General features: G+C 35.8%; 1 pseudogene across 1 annotated transcript in view; it reads right to left on the bottom strand.

The window, feature by feature from the left end:
- The window catches only part of LOC149849125 (villin-4-like), a 62,620-nt pseudogene that overhangs the window by 17,809 nt on the left and 25,667 nt on the right, over positions 1 to 19,144 (bottom strand). The window lies entirely within an intron of this gene.

The following is a 19,144-nucleotide window of genomic DNA, read 5'->3' as shown; positions in this document are numbered from 1 at the left end:
ATGTTTATTTTTTAGCCCTATGCAGAGGGTGGTACATTTCATTTATTTAATTATTTTTATTCAAGACCATAAAGATTGTATGTATGGGGTATGAAAGTATTTAAAAATGAACCCTGTGTTTGACACGGACTTCGCCGGTGAGCCAAAAATTAAAATTTGGTGCACGGTTTATACAAGCAATTTTCATTGAAAAACTCTTTTAAAAATACTTTCACGAAAAGTTGCATCAAATTTTTGTCATCGTTGCCGAAGAACGGCAATTTAAAAATTGAGTATCCACTTTATTGCCTTTTTTGTATTTATCTAGGATTGTTAGTTTGCTTTCGCGCTTTATTTATGAGTGCTAGTTTAATTTTCTATTGATATTTAGGACTGTTAGTTTGCTTTTGTTAATTAATTAGGATTGTTAGAACCACGTTGACTGCAAACTATAGAGCAAATTTATTTTTATTGCACAGCCCACCTATTGGGATACCCTCTTAGGTGACTTTGCATGTAGTTAGCTTTTGCTCTATATCTAAATTGAGTGGTGGTTGTTTATTTTCTGCTTTTAGTTATTTTCTTTTTGCCTGCTTTTGTGGTGTGGTTTGATCGTGATTGTGTGCTAAGTTAGGTAGAAACCAATCCTTAGGACGGTTGCTACACCAGTATCTACCCAAGGTATATGCAAGGGCAACGCTCGCTTGACCCCGAGCTTATTTTACCTGTAGAGGACCCCCAGTCCATCATTATGAGAGCCTGCAGCTTCGGCCCCATGGCTGAGGATCAGCAGATTACCCGTTCCCTGAGGGAGTATTTCATTCCCAATGAATATACTCTTGTCTCCTGCATCACGAACCTGATATAAGAGCGAACCAATTTGAAATCAAAGTCAGTGTCATACAGATGTTACCCTCTTTCTATAGCCTTAGCAATGAGGATCCCTACCGTCATCTCGACGAGTTTTTAGATACCTGCTCTACAGTGCAGATTAATAATTTTAGAGATGACAAGTTGAGGTTGATTCTTTTCTCATTCTCCCTAAATGACAAAACAAAACATTGGCTTAAGCCCTTAGATACGGTATGAATTGCCAATTGGGAACAAATGCAAAAAGAATTTCTGAAAATTTATTTTTTCATTAGTAAGACAAACCAATATCGAAAGGCTATAACCAGTTTCCTTCAGGTTGAGGGAGAACAGTTTCACGAGACCTGGATAGGTTGAAGGACCTACTCAGGAAGTGCCCCAACCACCAAGTGCCTAAATGGTAGTTGGTGCAATACTTTTATGATGACCTAACTGAGAAAGACAAGCAAATGATTAATTTTTCGTGTGGGGGCACGTTCATGCTCAAGAGCGAGGACGAGGCATGGGCTCTATTCGAAATATTGAGTGAAAACGCAATGGACCATGCCTTGTCTTTGAGATTTGATAGGATCACATATGCTCCTAATGGACCTAAAAAGGAAGGGATTTTTTAAGTTGGGACCAACCAAGAATTGCAAATCAAAATGGACCAGTTGACTAAAAAAGTGGATCAACTGCTAGCCAACCCAACTTCAATAAATCAAGTGAGTAAAGTGTGTGAGCTATGCACTAGCCCTGTGCACTATGTATCTGACCGTCCGACAGCACCACTCTATCCTGAGTTTGTTCAGGAGTAGGTGAATGTTGCCCAAAGTTTCGCTAGACCGGTGCATGATCCATATGCACATACCTATAACTCGGGATGGCGAAACCACCCCAACTTTGTGTAGAGAAATCCACACAACCCATCCTCTATTTCTTCCCAGACACAGGTCAGACCGGGTAACTTTCTACAAAGTTATACAAGACCTACATTCCCACATGCCCCTTCCCAATTTAACCAACCTCTTCCTCAAGAACCCACATCGAGTCAATCCTTTCAGGAGAAGCTCCTCGAAGCCTTTTCTGACATAAAGGTCAACCTCAACTCCTACACGCAGTCGATAGCTAAGCTAGAGACCCAAATGGGACAGTTAGCTGAGGCCTTGAGCAGGCGCAGCGAAGGGAGTCTTCTGAGTCAGCCTATTGTCAACCCGAAGGGTAAGGAACCTATGCACCATGGCATGCACATCACAGTCTCATCACGAGCAAGTTCAGGCTATTACTACCTTTAGGAGTGGGAAGGAATTCCGTAGCACCATGGAGACGACTAAAGAGTTTCAGAGGCATATGAGTGATTAGTCAGTCCCCGTAGATTTAGCCAGAAAAGTGGGAGGGTTCCACCGACTGAGCCTTCCAGATAATATATACCTGGACCTCCTTTCCTTAAGCTCTTGAGAAACCGAATTTTTTTGGCAAGCAAGGAGCCAGAATGCAAGAGATGCTAGAGATATTAAAGCATGTTCACATAAACCTCCTCATGCTCGATGTCATCCAACAAGTGTCCGCTCATGCAAAGTTTATTAAAGAACTTTGCACATAGAAGAGAAAATCAAGATCTCTCCCCAAGAAGATCTTCCTCACCAGTGTCATCAAAAACATGCCTTGAGGCGCGTCCCTTTGTGCCTCAAGGCACAAGCCTGAGGCACAAAAAAAAAATTTTTTACAACAAGATTTCTAAGACATAATCAACAAAGTTTTTGTAGGTTAATCTCATATATTTTCCAATTATTTCAGTTATGTAATAAGTTTATTAGTATATTATTATATTTTAACTTTTGTTGGTTAATTTTCAGTTATTTCATTCATGTAATTAGTTTCTTAATATATTTTAACTTTTGTTGGTTAATCTCATATATTTTTCAGCTATGTAATCAGTTTTTTAGTTAATTTTATATGTTAATCTCATATTTTTTAGAATAATCTCATATATTTTAACTTTTGTAGGTTAATCTCATATATTTTTCAGTTATTTCAGTTAAGTAATCAGTTTCTTAGTATATTTTAACTTTTGTTGGTTAATCTCATATATTTTCCAGTTATGTAATCAGTTTTTAGTTGCTTTTATATATTAATCTCACATTTTTTAGAATAATCTCATATATTTTAACTTTTGTTGGTTAATCTCGTTATTTCAGTCATGTAATTAGTTTCTTAATATATTTTAACTTTTGTTGGTTAATCTCATATATTTTTCAGCTATGTAATCAGTTTTTTAGTTAATTTTATATGTTAATCTCATATTTTTTAGAATAATCTCCTATGTCACACGGACTCGGCTGGGGATGCGACGCACCCCCGTCGACACGCCCCGACACGGGTGCGGACACGAGTGCAGCTTCGGACACGAGGCGGACTCGATCAACAGGTGTCGGACTCGGTCAACGCACTTGGACCGAGTTCGTCCACTTTATAGACTCGGTCAACTTTGACCGAGTCTATTTTGGTCCATTTTTAGGACAAAAAACTAAAAAAATATTTTTTATATGTTTTTTTTTAAATATATATAGCCAACTGTGCACAGTCTGCATTGAACAGCCTGTGCGACTACATTGCACAAGGCTATAGTCGTGTCCCCTAATGAGCTATAGCCGACTTATTATTGTTAAAAATATATATACATATATATATAGCCGAGTCCCCGTGTCCAAAATTTTTGAAATTGCGCCGCACCCGCACCTGCACCCATGTGACATAGATAATCTCATATATTTTAACTTTTGTAGGTTAATCTCATATATTTTTCAGTTATTTCAGTTATGTAATCAGTTTCTTAGTATATTTTAACTTTTGTTGGTTAATCTTATAAAATTTGAGGCTTACCGCTTTACGCATCGCTACGCCTCAACGATTTTCACAACACTCTTCTTGACTGAGCAGGTGAGCTTCGTGTTTCGGCACCAAACTCCACATAAACTTAAGGATCTGAGGGCACCAATCATCTCTTGTGTCATCGAGAACATGACTATTAATAGTGTATTGCTCGACCTTGGGGCCAATGTAAACATATTGTCGAGTTCCCTTTATGACATTTTTGATATTGGGGATTTAAAACCCACCATGACCATCCTACGGTTGGTAGCAGTGTTGTGAAAAGCGTTGAGGCGTAGCGAGGCGCTCCACCAAAATCTGAGGCGAGACGTAAGCCTCAAGGCATAAGGCGTAAGCCTTAATTTTTTTTTAAATCATAATTTTTACATTAAAATATAATATATAAGAGTCTATTCTTATTATTTTGACTATGTTGAACACATCCATGGAATCATATTTGGCCAACACGCCCTTCGCCGCATGAGCTTCAACTAAGGGGTTTGGAACCAACAAAGAATAGCAAACATTTTCCCTCATGTATATATTTCATTTGTGCCTGGACTTGGACATGGACCCGATTAACTTATATCTAGTTGGACCTTGGATCCATTATAAACCAGACCCGCTTAACTGGATAGTCTAATAAGGGGAGCAGATCGGGTCATGCTGAACATGAGCGTTTTTGCTCATGCTGACATCGTGGCCATCCGATTTGCATTTTAAAAAGCTCAAAAGTCAACAAAACCACGTGGCATTCATCCAAAATGCAAACAAACGGCCACGATGTCCGCATGAGCAAAAACACTCATGTTCAGCATGACCTGATCTATCCCCCTTTCCTCTGGACCGCAATGTCTCCATCACCATAACTCATGGTTACGTATGCTTTCTTCCTCTGACTGAAAATTTTATAAACAGATTTTGTCTGCAATCCGAAGGCTTCCAATCCCTAATTTCCATTATTTAATCTTATTTTCTTCATTCTTTATAACAATCCCAAATCCCAAATCCCGAATCCCTATCCTTTTGTAGTCTCTTCACCCATACCAAGTTCGTTGTTGTCCCTTCTGATCTCCAAAGCAAGATAAAAAAGGAAGAAAGTTTTTTCCTTCTCTTTGTTGCTCGATTCGCATGAAGAAGGTCGGGAGTCTGTGAAGGAAATGGAGGGAATCGGCGATCGCTCTTTCTCCAGACTCTTCTTTGCTTCCTTCATTCTCCTCCTCTTCCTCTTCGCGGCGAATTTGCCGGAAAATTTCGGGTTCGAGGCCTAGAAACTTCCTGACGATGAAGGTAAGTGTTTCGCTCCCTCTCTTTTTCTGTTTTTTCTTATTTTTTCTTCTAATTTTGAGGTGAAGCTATCGCCTAGATCCGTATATCATTCCCTACACTCGAAATGATGAGGCCATTGCCGATGTTTCCTATGGTGTCGACGTTTCGGAGCTCGCCGATGCAGTAGATTTGGATAGCGACCCCATTTGACCAAAACAAGGTGAGGCGCGTACGCCTCACCTTGAGGCGTGCCTCGCCCTGAGGCATACGTCTCAAGGCATATGAGGCGTGCGCCTCAGGGTTTTTGCGCCTTATAACTGCGCCTCAAGGCACAAAGCCCCTCACCATGAGGCGAGGCACACTTTTGCGCCTTAAGGCGCGCTTTTAATAACACTGGTTGGTAGACAGGTCTACCAAGCTTTCCTAGGGAATTTTGAAAAATGTGTTATTATGTTAAAATATATTCCTTAACCAGTGTAATCATATATATTATATATATATAAAGGTTGATACATATACATATATGGTATATATGTACATGTATCTACCTAATTATATATATAATATATATCTCTACTATTAGCCGTAGGGGCAGTTTAGTCATTTCATGTATTTTACGCATATTCCATTTGGAATATGATTGTAATTTCTTTTTATTTTTTATTTTTTATTTTTTATTTTTTATTTTTTCTTTTTTCTTTTTTCTTTTTCTTTTCTTATTCTTTTTTGTGGTTTGCACCACCTAGGGAGGCTCCCCAAAAGAGTCGTTGGGGGCTCCCAACGACTCCTTTGGGAGCTCCCTACGTGGCTCCTCAAAAGGGTTATAAATAGGGGTCTCCCCCTTGTATTTTATTATTCTTGTAGGAGCTTTTGCTCCATGGCAATGGGTGTTACACCCTTCTTCTCTTCAATAATATCAACTTATGCCTTATAGGCATATTTGCCCCTTTCGTGGGTTTATGTGTTAGCACATTATGTGCTTGTGTTTTGCCCTTTAGTGGTTGTATCCGCACTTCATGTGCATGTATATTGTGTTAAAATGTAAATTGTAATATATATATATATATTATTTAATATTATTATATTTTCTTTTATTATTTTCTTTTTCTAATTTTCTTTATTTTCTTTTTTAGCATCTAGTTCAATAGAAACTAGATATTTGATCCAGTCAAGTTCCTGTTGGAACTTGACTGTGCAAATAGCTGTTGGACTGTAGTCCAACAGCTATAATAAATGTTGTTGCCCTATAGTCCAACAGCTATAATAATAAATGTTGTTGGACTGTAGTCCAACAGCTATATTAAAAGACGTTGGAATCCAACGTCTCTTTTTGGAGAGCTCAAAATGAGCTCTCCTCTCTCTTCCACTTTTTTGTATATATAGGGGTGAACCCCTTCAATGTAAATTACAATGCTTCTTAAGCATTTTGTTCATGAATAAAGTATTATTTATTTTTAAGTGTTCTTCCTTTTATACCCTTTCAAGGGTCATGCTTGTAGTGTCTCCAATAGACACTTGTTGGTGAGTTATTTGTGCATTTGTTGAAGACCACCATTTCATTACATGGTATCAGAGCTACGAAATCCTTAGATCTTGAAGTGCTTCCGCCTCGATTTCCGTGCCACATTTACAAAAGGTGTTTCATCACCTTGTTCTTGGCTCAAGAAGATTTGTTTGAAGAAAGGCAAACTTGTGCTACAAAAAAATTTGGTTTTGTATCCTCTCTTATTCCTTTATCTACTCTTTTTCTTTTCTTTTTATTTTTCTCTCTCTCTCCTCCTATTTATTCCTCTCTTACCCTTGTAAAAGATGGATGACAATGATAAGATCACCATCATTCCAATGAAGCTAAATGATACTAACTATGTAATGTGGGCTTCAATTATGAAGCACCACATTTGGGGAAAAGGTTTATGGGGTATAGTGGATGGTTCCGATTTGGAACCTAAATTATCTCTTACCAAGAAAGAGGGTGATAAAGAGGTTCCTCTAACGGAAGAAGAGAAGAGTAAGGCGTTAGCCACTTATGAAAAGAAATGGAAAGAATGGAGGATAGGGCATGCAAAAATTATGTCATGACTCATCAATAGCATAGACATTAAAAAATGCTCTAGTCTAGCTAAGTTTGAGCATGCCGATAAGGCTTGGGAATACCTCAAAAACATGTATTCCCTTAAAGATATTGCACATGTATGCAATTTACAAGATAAAGTTCGGACAATGACTCAAAAAGATAAAACTATTCGAGAATATTATAATGAGTTGTCCGAACTTTGGGAAGAGTTGGCTCTTCTTGAGCCCAAATGGCATTGTGTCGAAGATATCGAGCTTCGCCAAAAGCAACTCAATATGGAACATTTCTATCAATTTGTGAATGGTCTAAGGCCGGAGTTTGAATCCACCAAATCGGCCCTTTTACATCGTGGAAAAATTCCTTCTATTGTTGATACTATAGAAGAACTCACTATGGAGGAAAATAGACTTAGAAAAAGTACTCCAAAAGTTGATAATGACTCCGTTTTAGCTGTATCGAGACCGAGGAATCATACTCGTACTTACAAGCCACCTCATTTTGGAAGGCAAAACGGCGACTTTGATAAAAGAAAGGTTATTTGTCATCATTGTCATGAACCGGGGCACTATAGGCCTCAATGTCCAAAGTTAAAAAGAAGAGAAGAAAAAAGAGTTGCATCTGCTGAATCTGAATCAAAAGATCAAGATGCACCTGTGTCTATGGCTCAACTGATGGAAATCCTTCAACCTCTTCTCAAAGGGGTATCCTCCTCAACCGAAGCCTCAACTGGAGCGGCAGTTGCATCTTTCTCCGGTCCAGGTAACTTTCCTTGGCTTTTAGATTCTGGTGCTTCTTTTCATATGACCCCAAATGTTAATAGTCTATCCGAATGTCTTAAAAATAACTCAAGTGTGTCAAAGGTTTTTACAGTCGATGGCACATCTCTTGAAGTAAAAGGAATAGGATGTTTTGAAAATCTTCAAAAATCCAAAAGATTTTTTATCCCAGAAGTTAGATATATCCCTAAACTTAATTTGAATCTCTTATCTGTCTCGCAAATATCTGATTATGTATGTAATATCTCCTTCTCTTCTCATGGTTGTTGGGTACAGGATCGCCAGTCAGGGAAGCTGATTGGGGAAGGCCATAGAGAAGGAGGACTTTATTACATGGACTTTTTGGAATTACCCAAGAATGCATTTTGTTATAATATTCAGAAATTAGAATTGGATTTATGGCACAAAAGGCTTGGCCATCCTCATATGTCTAAAATTCAATATTTTCCAAGTTTGGAAAAATTTTGTAATTCTGAAAATTTTTCTTGTAAAGACTGCATTCTTGGCAAAATGAAAAGGTTACCATTTCTTAGTAGAACTTTTGTTTCCTCACGACCACTTGAGTTAATACATTCGGATGTTTGGGGCCCCGCACCAGTTATTTCCAAAGGTAGTTATACATATTATGTCATTTTTGTTGATGACTTTTCTAGACATACTTGGATTTATTTTCTTAAACATAAATCTGATGTCTTTGCTAACTTCCAAATATTTCATAAAATGGTTAAAAATAAGTTTCAAAATGATATTTCTGTTTTTCGCACTAATTCAGGGGGAGAATTTATGTCCAACGAATTCAAAGACTATCTCAATTTACATGGTATTACACATCAAAGATCATGTCCACACACTCCACAACAGAATGGCCTAGCCGAACGCAAACATCGGCACATTATGGAAACTACTAGGACATTGCTAATTGCAAATAAGTTCCAAAAAGTTTTTGGGCTGAAGCGGTCCTAACTGCCACCTACCTCATTAATAGGATGCCATCTTCCTCATTAAAGAATACAACTCCGATAGAAAAGCTTGTTAATTTAACTCCAGATTATTCTAGATTAAGAGTCTTTGGATGCAAATGTTTTGTTTTCACCAACAGAAATGACAAACTCTCTCCTCGTGCAATCCCATGTGCCTTTTTAGGATATGCTGATAATCAAAAAGGCTACAGGTGTTTCGATTTTCAAAATGACAAATTATATGTGTCAAGAAATGTATCTTTTTTGGAAAAAGAAAGCTTCTTTGAATTTGAAAAATCCAAGGATGTCACTGAATACTCGTTTTTAATTTATCCAACTTCAAAATCCAATGAATGTGATGTTGGATGTGACCTTGAAAATGATCAAAGTCCTATTGTTGTTGAAAATGATGATAATGAAGAGCAAATCCACAGGGATGTTAGTCTACAATATTCAAGACGTAGAGAGCAAAATCTTCCATGTGCATTACAAAAATACTCTGAAGTCTCACCTAGAAAAACGTCTAGAATCTCTAAACCTCCACAAAAATTTGTGTCTTATGAATCTTTTTCACCCACGTATAGGGCCGCCATTACATTAATACAATCACATGTTGAACCATCGTCCTATTCTCAAGCAAAAAATCATATAGAATGGATAGAAGCCATGAAAATAGAATTGGATGCACTAGAAAAGGCCAATACTTGGACGATACAAGATATCCCTCTGGGTAAGAAACCTATAGGTTGTAGGTGGGTATACAAAGTCAAAACCAGAAGTGATGGGATCCTGGAAAGATATAAGGCTCGTTTAGTAACAAAAGGATATGCCCAAGAGTATGGCATCGATTATGAAGAAACATTTGCTCATGTGGCCCGTATGACCACTGTTAGAACTTTAATAGCCTTGGCCTCCATTAGAACATGGCTTATCTTTCAATTAGATGTCAAAAATGCTTTCCTGAATGGGAATCTCGTTGAAGAAGTATACATGGAAGCCCCACCTGGTATTAGTATCCCTAAGGGTAAAGCTCTTCGTCTAGAAAAAGCTCTTTATGGTCTTAAACAGGCTCCAAAAGCCTGGTATGACCGATTTAGTCATGTTATGCTTGATATTGGTTTTCAACCTTGTTTAACTGACACTGCTTTGTTTGTTAAGAAATCTGATGCAGGCATCATTATTCTTCTTCTCTATGTGGACGATATGATCATCACCGGAGGCGACAATCAGGGAGTTGAAAATATCAAATCTCTTCTTAAAACTCACTTTGAAATGACTGACTTAGGTTTATTAAGATATTTTTTAGGCATTGAAGTTGCTTATTCCCCTCGGGGGTATTTGATATCTCAATCTAAATTTGCTCTTGATATCGTTTCCAGGTCTGGAATTACAGATGATAAGAAAGTAGACACTCCAGAAGTTGTCAATGTTAAAATGAAAATTGATGATGGAGAACTTCTTGATGATCCTACTCCTTATAGACAGCTTGTTGGAGCTCTTTTTTATCTTTCCATTACTAAGCCAGATATAACTCATGCGGTTCATACAGTCAGTCAGTTTCAGCATGTTCCCACTTCCGTGCACATGGGAGTGATTTTGCGTATTTTTAGATACTTAAAATCCTCACTTTCACGAGGACTCTTCTTATCTGCTTCATCTTCATTAAATTTAATTGCATATACTGATGCTGACTGGGGAGGTGATCCCAACAATAGACACAAAACTACTGGTTTTTGTGTGTTCCTAGGTGAAACCTTAATTTCGTGGAGGTGCAAGAAGCAGCAGAAAGTCTCGCTTTCCTCTACCAAAGCTGAATACAGAGCCATGGCAACCACCACTATGGAGGTTGTTTGGCTCAGACGATTGCTAGCGGATATGGGAGCTAAAGCAACGCAAGCTTCAAAGATGTGCTTTGACAACAAAAGTGCGATCTACATTGCAAGCAACCGGACATTCCATGAGCGCACTAAACACATTGAGATGGACTGTCACTATGTCAGAGAGGAATACTTACATGGAACCATTGATCTACCATATGTTACATCAGAATATCAATTAGCAGACTTCTTCACCAAGCCTATCGCTGCTCCCAGATTTCACTTCCTCTTAGACAAACTTTCGCTCATTGTACCATAAGTTTGAGGGGGAGTGTTAAAATATAAACTGTAATATATATATATATATATATATTATTTAATATTATTATATTTTCTTTTTCTAATTTTCTTTATTTTCTTTTTTAGCATCTAGTTCAATAGAAACTAGATATTTGATCCAGTCAAGTTCCTGTTGGAATTTGACTGTGCAAATAGCTGTTGGACTGTAGTCCAACAGCTATAATAAATGTTGTTGCCCTATAGTCCAACAGCTATAATAATAAATGTTGTTGGACTGTAGTCCAACAGCTATATTAAGAGACGTTGGAATCCAACGTCTCTTTTTGGAGAGCTCAAAATGAGCTCTCCTCTCTCTTCCACTTTTTTGTATATATAGGGGTGAACCCCTTCAATGTAAATTACAATGCTTCTTAAGCATTTTGTTCATGAATAAAGTATTATTTATTTTTCAAGTGTTCTTCCTTTTATACCCTTTCAAGGGTCATGCTTGTAGTGTCTCCAATAGACACTTGTTGGTGAGTTATTTGTGCATTTGTTGAAGACCACCATTTCATTACATATTGGTTCATTATTGAACCTAATGTATTCAAAGTCGTTTCCTAACATGGTATCAGAGCAAGGTTGGGATCGAGTTGTTCTATGTTGCATTGGGAAGCGTGCTATTCAAGAAATTTTAAAGAAAAATGGTGAAGTTCTCATTTCTCTCTTTTGTTTCTTAAAATTATTCAGTATGCATTATATTTTTTAAGTATTGTGCATTATGAAGAATTAGATATGTTTTGCATATGTGTTCTCCTTGTCATTATGAGTTTGGGTTCTTAACATTCCTTTGAACCTTTTTCGTATGTTATTCTTTTTCGTATGTCTTTTCTTAAAAGTCTTTTATTGGTAAATTCTAAAACCGGTGAACTTGTTTTTCTCGAATAATTAAATATGTGATTGCTCAAAACATGGTCCATTGGAATTTTTGAATTTATACCTAATTTTGTTTATAAGAATACCGTTTGTATGAAAAATAAGTCTTCTAAGAAAGTTATGTTAAAAGTAAAATGTTTGTGAGATATATAGCATTGCTCACATACTCTCATCATAATTGTTCGTTCGTATTAAAGGTATGTGTTTATCCACTAAAATGTCCTATACGAGGCTTTTCATAATATCATGTGTCTTTGAAAAATGATTGACATATTTTAACTATGAAAAATTCCTTATTAATTTTGATTTTCCTACCTAATGAGTTTTTTTTCATATGAGCGATATTTGATTAAGAAGGCATTTTTCTAATACCGGTTGAATTAAGTTTTAAAAATGATCTCATGAAATATGGTTATTCTCTTTACATTTTTCAAATTCAACTTCAAGAATGTATTTTATTATAAAATTTATGGTCTTCATTAATGTTTGTTGCATACTTATTGCATTAAGAGTTGGTTATAATCTATTAAGTCATATGTTTTTAGATTTATGCCATAACGCAATCCTAGTATTCTTTTTTGTTGGGATTTTCTCCACTTTAATGAAGTTTTCCCTCTTTCTTTCGTATGTACCCTCATTTGGGGATTGTTTTTTGTGTTGGATCTCTCTTTAAGAGGCCTTTCGATCCTTGTGAATCTTCTTATGAGTATATACTCTTTGAGAAGATTTCATGATTGTTATAAGCTTTCTTTTAAATAACAATATTGGTTTTTATGAGACTTTTTAAATATTACCATCTTTTTGAACGTTTGAGAGCTCTCTCTCTCTCTCCATTTTCAATAAGAGTTGTTTATATTGCCTTCTTTAAGGCTTGTGTTTGTTTAGACCCTTAGTGGACTTGTGAGATTGTTTCTTTTATCGTTCTAAGTGCTTCCGCAATATCTTGTTACATGTCCTAAATTTGCTCATTTAAGATTATTGTTATTCTACGTCTTGGTATGCATATATTTGCAATTTATAAAGGCTTGATTTGATTCTTGGATTATTTCAAATCCGCTCTCACACATGACATTGCTCAAATATTTCATGTTGTGTTTATTAAGTCTTTTAATAATGACTTCCTTTTAAAAAAGGGAATTAATCATGATTGAACATAATTTCATGTTTATGCAAAATTATTGTTATAAGGCATATTGTTGTGATTAATTATGTTGGACCTTTGAATCGGCCCTCTTTGTAAAATCACATATTTGGAAAATGATTTCCCTAAGTGTTCATTGCCTTTTTATGCCATTTATTTTTATCCATCACAAGTTATATGATGCATCAATCTTTTTTTATGGCCTTATTGTTATATTAGAGATGGTTGTTGAGGTGAGTTATAGGCATCTTGTGTTATGTCATTTTAGATTGTTCAATTGCCGTATTAAAGATGGTTGTTGAGGTGAGTTATGGGCACCTTGGGACTCTAAAATGATTTGTTATATGATCTCTAATTATGAGTGTGTCAATCGTTTTTCCTTTTTTGGCCATTGATCTTATGGATGTTCTTATTTACATATAAATGTGATGGATATATGGTGTTCGAAACCTTAAATGTTTTAAGGTATATTAAAATCAAGGTTTTGGGATTGTAGCTCATCCTCTTTTATTGTTTATGTAACTTATGAGTGCATTTGCACACTTGTAAGGTTGTGTCTTGTGTTTTTGTGCACAAGTATTCCAAAATGTTATTGTTATGGGTATTCTTTTTGAAGAATATTGTTTTATTGATTCAAGATTTTATTTATATGTTTGTCATTACAAGTTTTATTGTCTCAAAAGTCTTCTCCTTTTATAATTCTTATCTAAGTGTCATCATATGTAGACAAGAATTTTATTACACCTTTGTGTGTTGGTAGCCCTTTGTTGGCTTTGTTCTCTTGGTCTAGTAGTTGAACACACTTGTCTTGAGTGTTATTATATGTAGACAAGGCACGTTGATTCTCATCATGGTGTGTGATTTTAGTCTATGTTGGCATTTGTGCCCTTGTTCTAGTCGCTGAGATGTATGCCCATGGTTGGCTTCTTTCACTCAATTCAAGTGTCATTTTATGTAGACAAGAGATGTATTGTGTTTTAGCCCATGGTTGGCTTGATACTCTTGTTCTAGTAGCTGAACATACTTGATCTTGAGTGTATTTTTACGTAGACAATAGATGTTTTTGGTCCATGTTGGCGTGTATTCTCTTGTTTTTGTCGTTGATGCACTCATTTCAAGTATTATTACATGCAGACAAGAGGTTCTTTTGCACACCTTTGTATGTGTCTTTGGTCTTTAATGGGCATTATATTTATGTTCTTGATCTAGTAGCTTATACACTTGATTTATGGGTTTTGGAGGACTAATGAGGTAGTGGCTTGTAGTGGATGAATTATTGTTGAAATTTGTGAAATTTCATTCATATTGTCTTTTAAAGATACAAGTGAATCATATCATTAACATGCATATTTTAAAATCAAATTGATTTTTTTGTCACCTTTAACATTTGATATGCAAAATGAGTTTTTGTAATTGCAATCATTTGAGTGAGATGTTCTTAAATGTGTAAGGTTTTCTACTCAAATAACACTCATTATTTTGCCTCTTAAGTGGACTTAAAACCTTTTGAACTCTTGTGCTTTATACACTCCTTTTATGCTCTTGAGCATTTCCTTCTTGAAATCGCTTTCAAAAGAATTGCTAAAATCAATAACACTTGTCTTTTTATCTTGTAAGCTCAAGTAATATTACTTGATATTATATGCATATGCTCATTATAGCCTTTAGGCCCTCATTCAATAAATTATGTGCAACTTATGCCTCTTCGTAAGCTTCTTGTGGTGTCCCTTAGTGGACCATTATGTTATTCCTCATTATGAGGTTATGTTTGTCCAATGTTGGACCTTATGAATGCATTATGCATTCTTGTAATTTGTTTCCGCTCACTCTTTAACATAGTATATGATTATGAAAATTGGTTTTCTAAAATCAGTTTGCATACATAAGTAATTATCTTGTTCTATCAAATCCTGTGCTTCAAATAAAATAATTGTGTTTTACTATGCATAGAATATTTTTTTGCACCATTACTTTTGGATGAATCATATGATATGATTTTTGGTTAATTCATCTTGTTTGAAATATTTCACTTGATTAAAGTGCAAAGATATCTTTTACTTGAACCTTTTCTTGGTTTGTTCCACAGGATCTTGAAGATGAGATAGAAAGGAGTACTTTGGATAGATCATGGAAGGCGCTCACCAAGAAAGACTTTTGGAGGAAGACATTTGCTATTTCCATGGCATTCTTACTGAAGACTCTTGAAGCCTTGAGATTCTTCCTCTTGTATTTTTCAATCTTTTCATTCCCCACGCAAAGTTTGAGGGGGGTGTTAAAATATATTCCTTAACCAGTGTAATCATATATATATATATATAAAGGTTGATACATATACATATATGGTATATATGTATATGTATCTACCTAATTATATATATATAATATATTTCTCTATTATTAGCCATAGGGGTAGTTTAGTCATTTCATGTATTTTACACATATTCCATTTGGAATATGATTGTAATTTATTTTTATTTTTTATTTTTCTTTTTCTTTTTTTATTCTTTTTTGTGGTTTGCGCCACCTAGGGAGGCTCCCCAAAAGAGTCGTTGGGGAGCCCCCTATGTGGCTCCTCAAAAGGGTTATAAATAGGGGTCTCCCCCTTGTATTTTATTATTCTTGTAGGAGCTTACACCCTTCTTCTCTTCAATAATATCAACTTATGCCTTATAGGCATTTTTGCCCCTTTCGTGGGTTTATGTGTTAGCACATTATGTGCCTGTGTTTTGCCCTTTAGTGGGTGTATCTGCACTTCATGTGCATGTATATTGGTTCATTATTGAACCTAATGTATTCAAAGTCGTTTCCTAACATATTCAAGGTCGAAGACTTATTTTCCTGTTGATTTTTTCGTTTTGGATATGGAAGGCTCTGATGTCGCTCATCAGACCCCTATCATTCTCGACAGACCATTCTTTGTCACTGCCAACGCTTGTATTAATTGTCGTACTGGAGAGATAGATGTTTCTTTTAACAATAAGCGGTTGCAAATAAACATATTTGATACTGCCATGAGAGCGACAGAAAATGACGAATGCTTCCATGTGGAGAACACTAATCCTCAATGGAAGCAATCTGATCCATCACAGTTGGAATTGTGTATGAATAAATATTCGGTTTATGGCTCATCATCATCTGAGAATCGTCTTCACGAGCTTCACAAAGATTTTCAAACATGCATGGAGGCAAATCTCGTGCATAGCAAAAAAAAGAGCAATTTCAGGGTCTAAAGGGGTAGAGTTGAAAGAAATATAGTGGACAGTGCAAAAGATGAAACCATATACCTCCAACCTCCCGATTGAGCATGACCTTGAGTCCATTGATCTTATGGACAATGAAGGGTAACCAGAGATTCGTCAGGCTGAAGACATAAAATTTAGCGCTTTTTGAGAGGCAGCCCATAGTGTAGTTGTAATTTTAGTAATCCAGTAGTTTTTGCTTCTTTTTGTTTTATGAGCATGTATGATAGATCATGTACACATTTCATTTTTTTATATGATTTATGAGTTACAGGTAACAAGACAGCTTCCAGTGTGACATCTATCCCGTCCCTTGTGTGTCTTTTGTTTCTTAGTACGCATTCATTTAGTTGCATGTAGGCATGAAGGAGTGCCACTGAGGACAGCGTCATTAAGCATGAAGGAGGGTGCAGTTTGCACACTCAAATTTTTTTTCTGGCCATGTATCTGCACTGATGAAAACTCATACAAATTAGGTTTTTAAGAAATAAGTTTGAACTTATATGAATACTTTACATAATCCAACATTTTAGAGAATTTTTAAGCCCCACGAATTTTTTTTCTGACACTAATCTAGAAAAAACGTGGTAATTTATGTGGATTTCAAAGAAATGATATTAAATGCATGTTAGAGTTTTATTTTGAATCACAAGTATGAATATGCACAGCTTTATTTTTGAAAAACTAAGCAAATGAACAATATTAAAAATAAGAGCTTAAAAATGAAAAAGAGCATATGTTTAGTTGTTTGACGTCTTCGTTATTCCCTAGTAGTTGGGCTCAAATACAAGTTGAAGTGTTTGATTCCTGTGTCGAAAAGGACAATGAAAGAAATCATTTTTTTGTCTAAGTCAATATCTGTGGCCTATTTGGTTCGAACAAGTAGAGCCTGAAGAGTGTTTACACCTAGTGCCCTAAAGCCATCTAGTTAGGAAGTCATCAACGCGAAAGCTCGTTACATGAACTTTATAGAGAGCATAAGAGATGTTGACATTGCACATGACAAGAAGAAAGTCATTCATAAAACTATAAAAATAAAAGGTCTAGTGACTCGAGCAATTAAGTCTGAGAGATACTTTGTATATGGTGCCCTAAGGTCGTCTGGCCAAGGAGTCACTGACCCAAAGCTCGTTACACGGGTCACGAAAACTAAAAATTTGATATAGTGCTCAAAAAAAGAGAAAAGAAGAAAAAGTGTGAAAATTTTGAAAAATAGAAAAAGAAAAAAAAAAGAAAATCAAGAGCATAAAGACAAAGTTCATTGTTTAAGAATAATTTATGAAAAAATTGAGGATAAATATGCAATAGCGTGTGTACTTAATTTTCAGAGAATAAAGCATAAATGGTCACAATTTTTAGAAAAGTAAAGGAAAAAATTCTCCTGTGGTGGCATGTAAAGACTCTAAACACGTTGTGAAAGTGTAATGGCATGAAATATTTGTTTGGACAAATTTCTTAACTACCTAATGCTTCTTGAATTTGAATCTTTATGTATACATGACAGAGATGTTTGTGGGTAGCATGACTGCAAACCCTCACGAGACCTTACTCGTCCACTAGGGCAACCCAAGGGTTTAAAGGGTTTGTTGCATATGCTAAATGCAACTGTGATTCTTACGAAAGTGAGTTAGGTTTGATTTGTATGTTTTGTTTTGTTAAGGGCTAGTTTACTCGAGGACTAGAATACGATAAGCATGGGTGAATTTGATCATGCATAATTATTGTTCATATTATATATATTTCAAGTATATGATTATATGTGAAACAAGGCTAAATACCCATGTTTAATCGAGTTTTGGCATGACACTTCGTATATTTCAAAAAGAGAAAAAAAAATGTGCAAAGTGAACCCATTTGAGTTTTTTTGAAAATATAATTTTTTATAACAGCATTTTTTAAAATAGTTTTTGAAAAAGGATGTCTTTTGAATTTCTTAAAAAATTGTGGAGTCTTTTAGAAAATTTTCTTAAAACAAGCTTGAACCTTAGTTTTTTTTTTTATAAATAGTCTTGTTAGAGGTTGAGAGGGGTGTCTTCCTCTTGGGATTCATGCCCCTCATATCCTCTCCCTCTCCTCTCACTCTTCTCCAACCAATCCCTATCCCTCTTTCTTCTCATTCTTCTTATTCTTCTTCTCTTCTTTCCCTGTCTTTCACCGGCTGCTTCTTCTCCCCGTCATCGGAGGGTGGTGGTACGCATGTGATTTCATTGGAAGACCGCTCTTCTTCTCAATCCCTTTATCGAAAACGACCATGAGGTGTGTTTCTTCTCCCCCGTCTCTCTATAGCTTGGCATTTAGATTAGTTTATGTTTATTTCTTAGAATACATAAATACTACATCATCATTGCATATAGTATAGCCGGATCTTTGCATATTAGTTGCATCTAGTTTAATTTGATTTTTTTATCAAATGCATAAAATCATGTTTAGTATTGCATATAGCATAGGTTATTTCTACAGTTTTGTCGTAGGTAGAATAGCAAAAAAAAATTATTTCAGCATACTGAGCTTGTGTGCGTGTATTCCACAAAATAAATTTACAATTGTACAATTAAAAGTTTTAAATTTTCATTTTCATTTTCTTTTTTTACTTGGATGATTTTTGGACCTATGTCACATAAGTGCAGGTGCATCGTGGGTGCTTTGGGGGTGCATAAGCACCCATGTTACATAGGGTGACATTATTACTAGCATAAATGAAATTAAGTAAAGGTTTATATTGCCAGCAGTCGCAGGAATTGTTGAATACTGGTTGCCAAGGCAGGAATATGGTACATGTAAAGTATGCCAAACAAAATGTAGGTTCACTCATGACTAACCAGATAGACCAAACCATCTTTGTCCAGACATAGGCTTAACACATGAACTGTTTAAGGAGGCATACCTTGAAGATTAAAAAGGTTTATGGCACCAGGCATCAAAGGCACATGAAAAGGTCTCTGCCTTTCTAATGAA

Source organism: Nuphar pumila, chromosome 1 (assembly GCF_984573655.1).
Source record: "Nuphar pumila chromosome 1, dmNupPumi1.hap1.1, whole genome shotgun sequence".
In the NCBI taxonomy this organism is placed as follows: Eukaryota; Viridiplantae; Streptophyta; class Magnoliopsida; order Nymphaeales; family Nymphaeaceae; genus Nuphar; species Nuphar pumila.
Note: the sequence above shows the minus strand (reverse complement) of the source record. Positions and strands in the feature narration are given on the sequence as shown.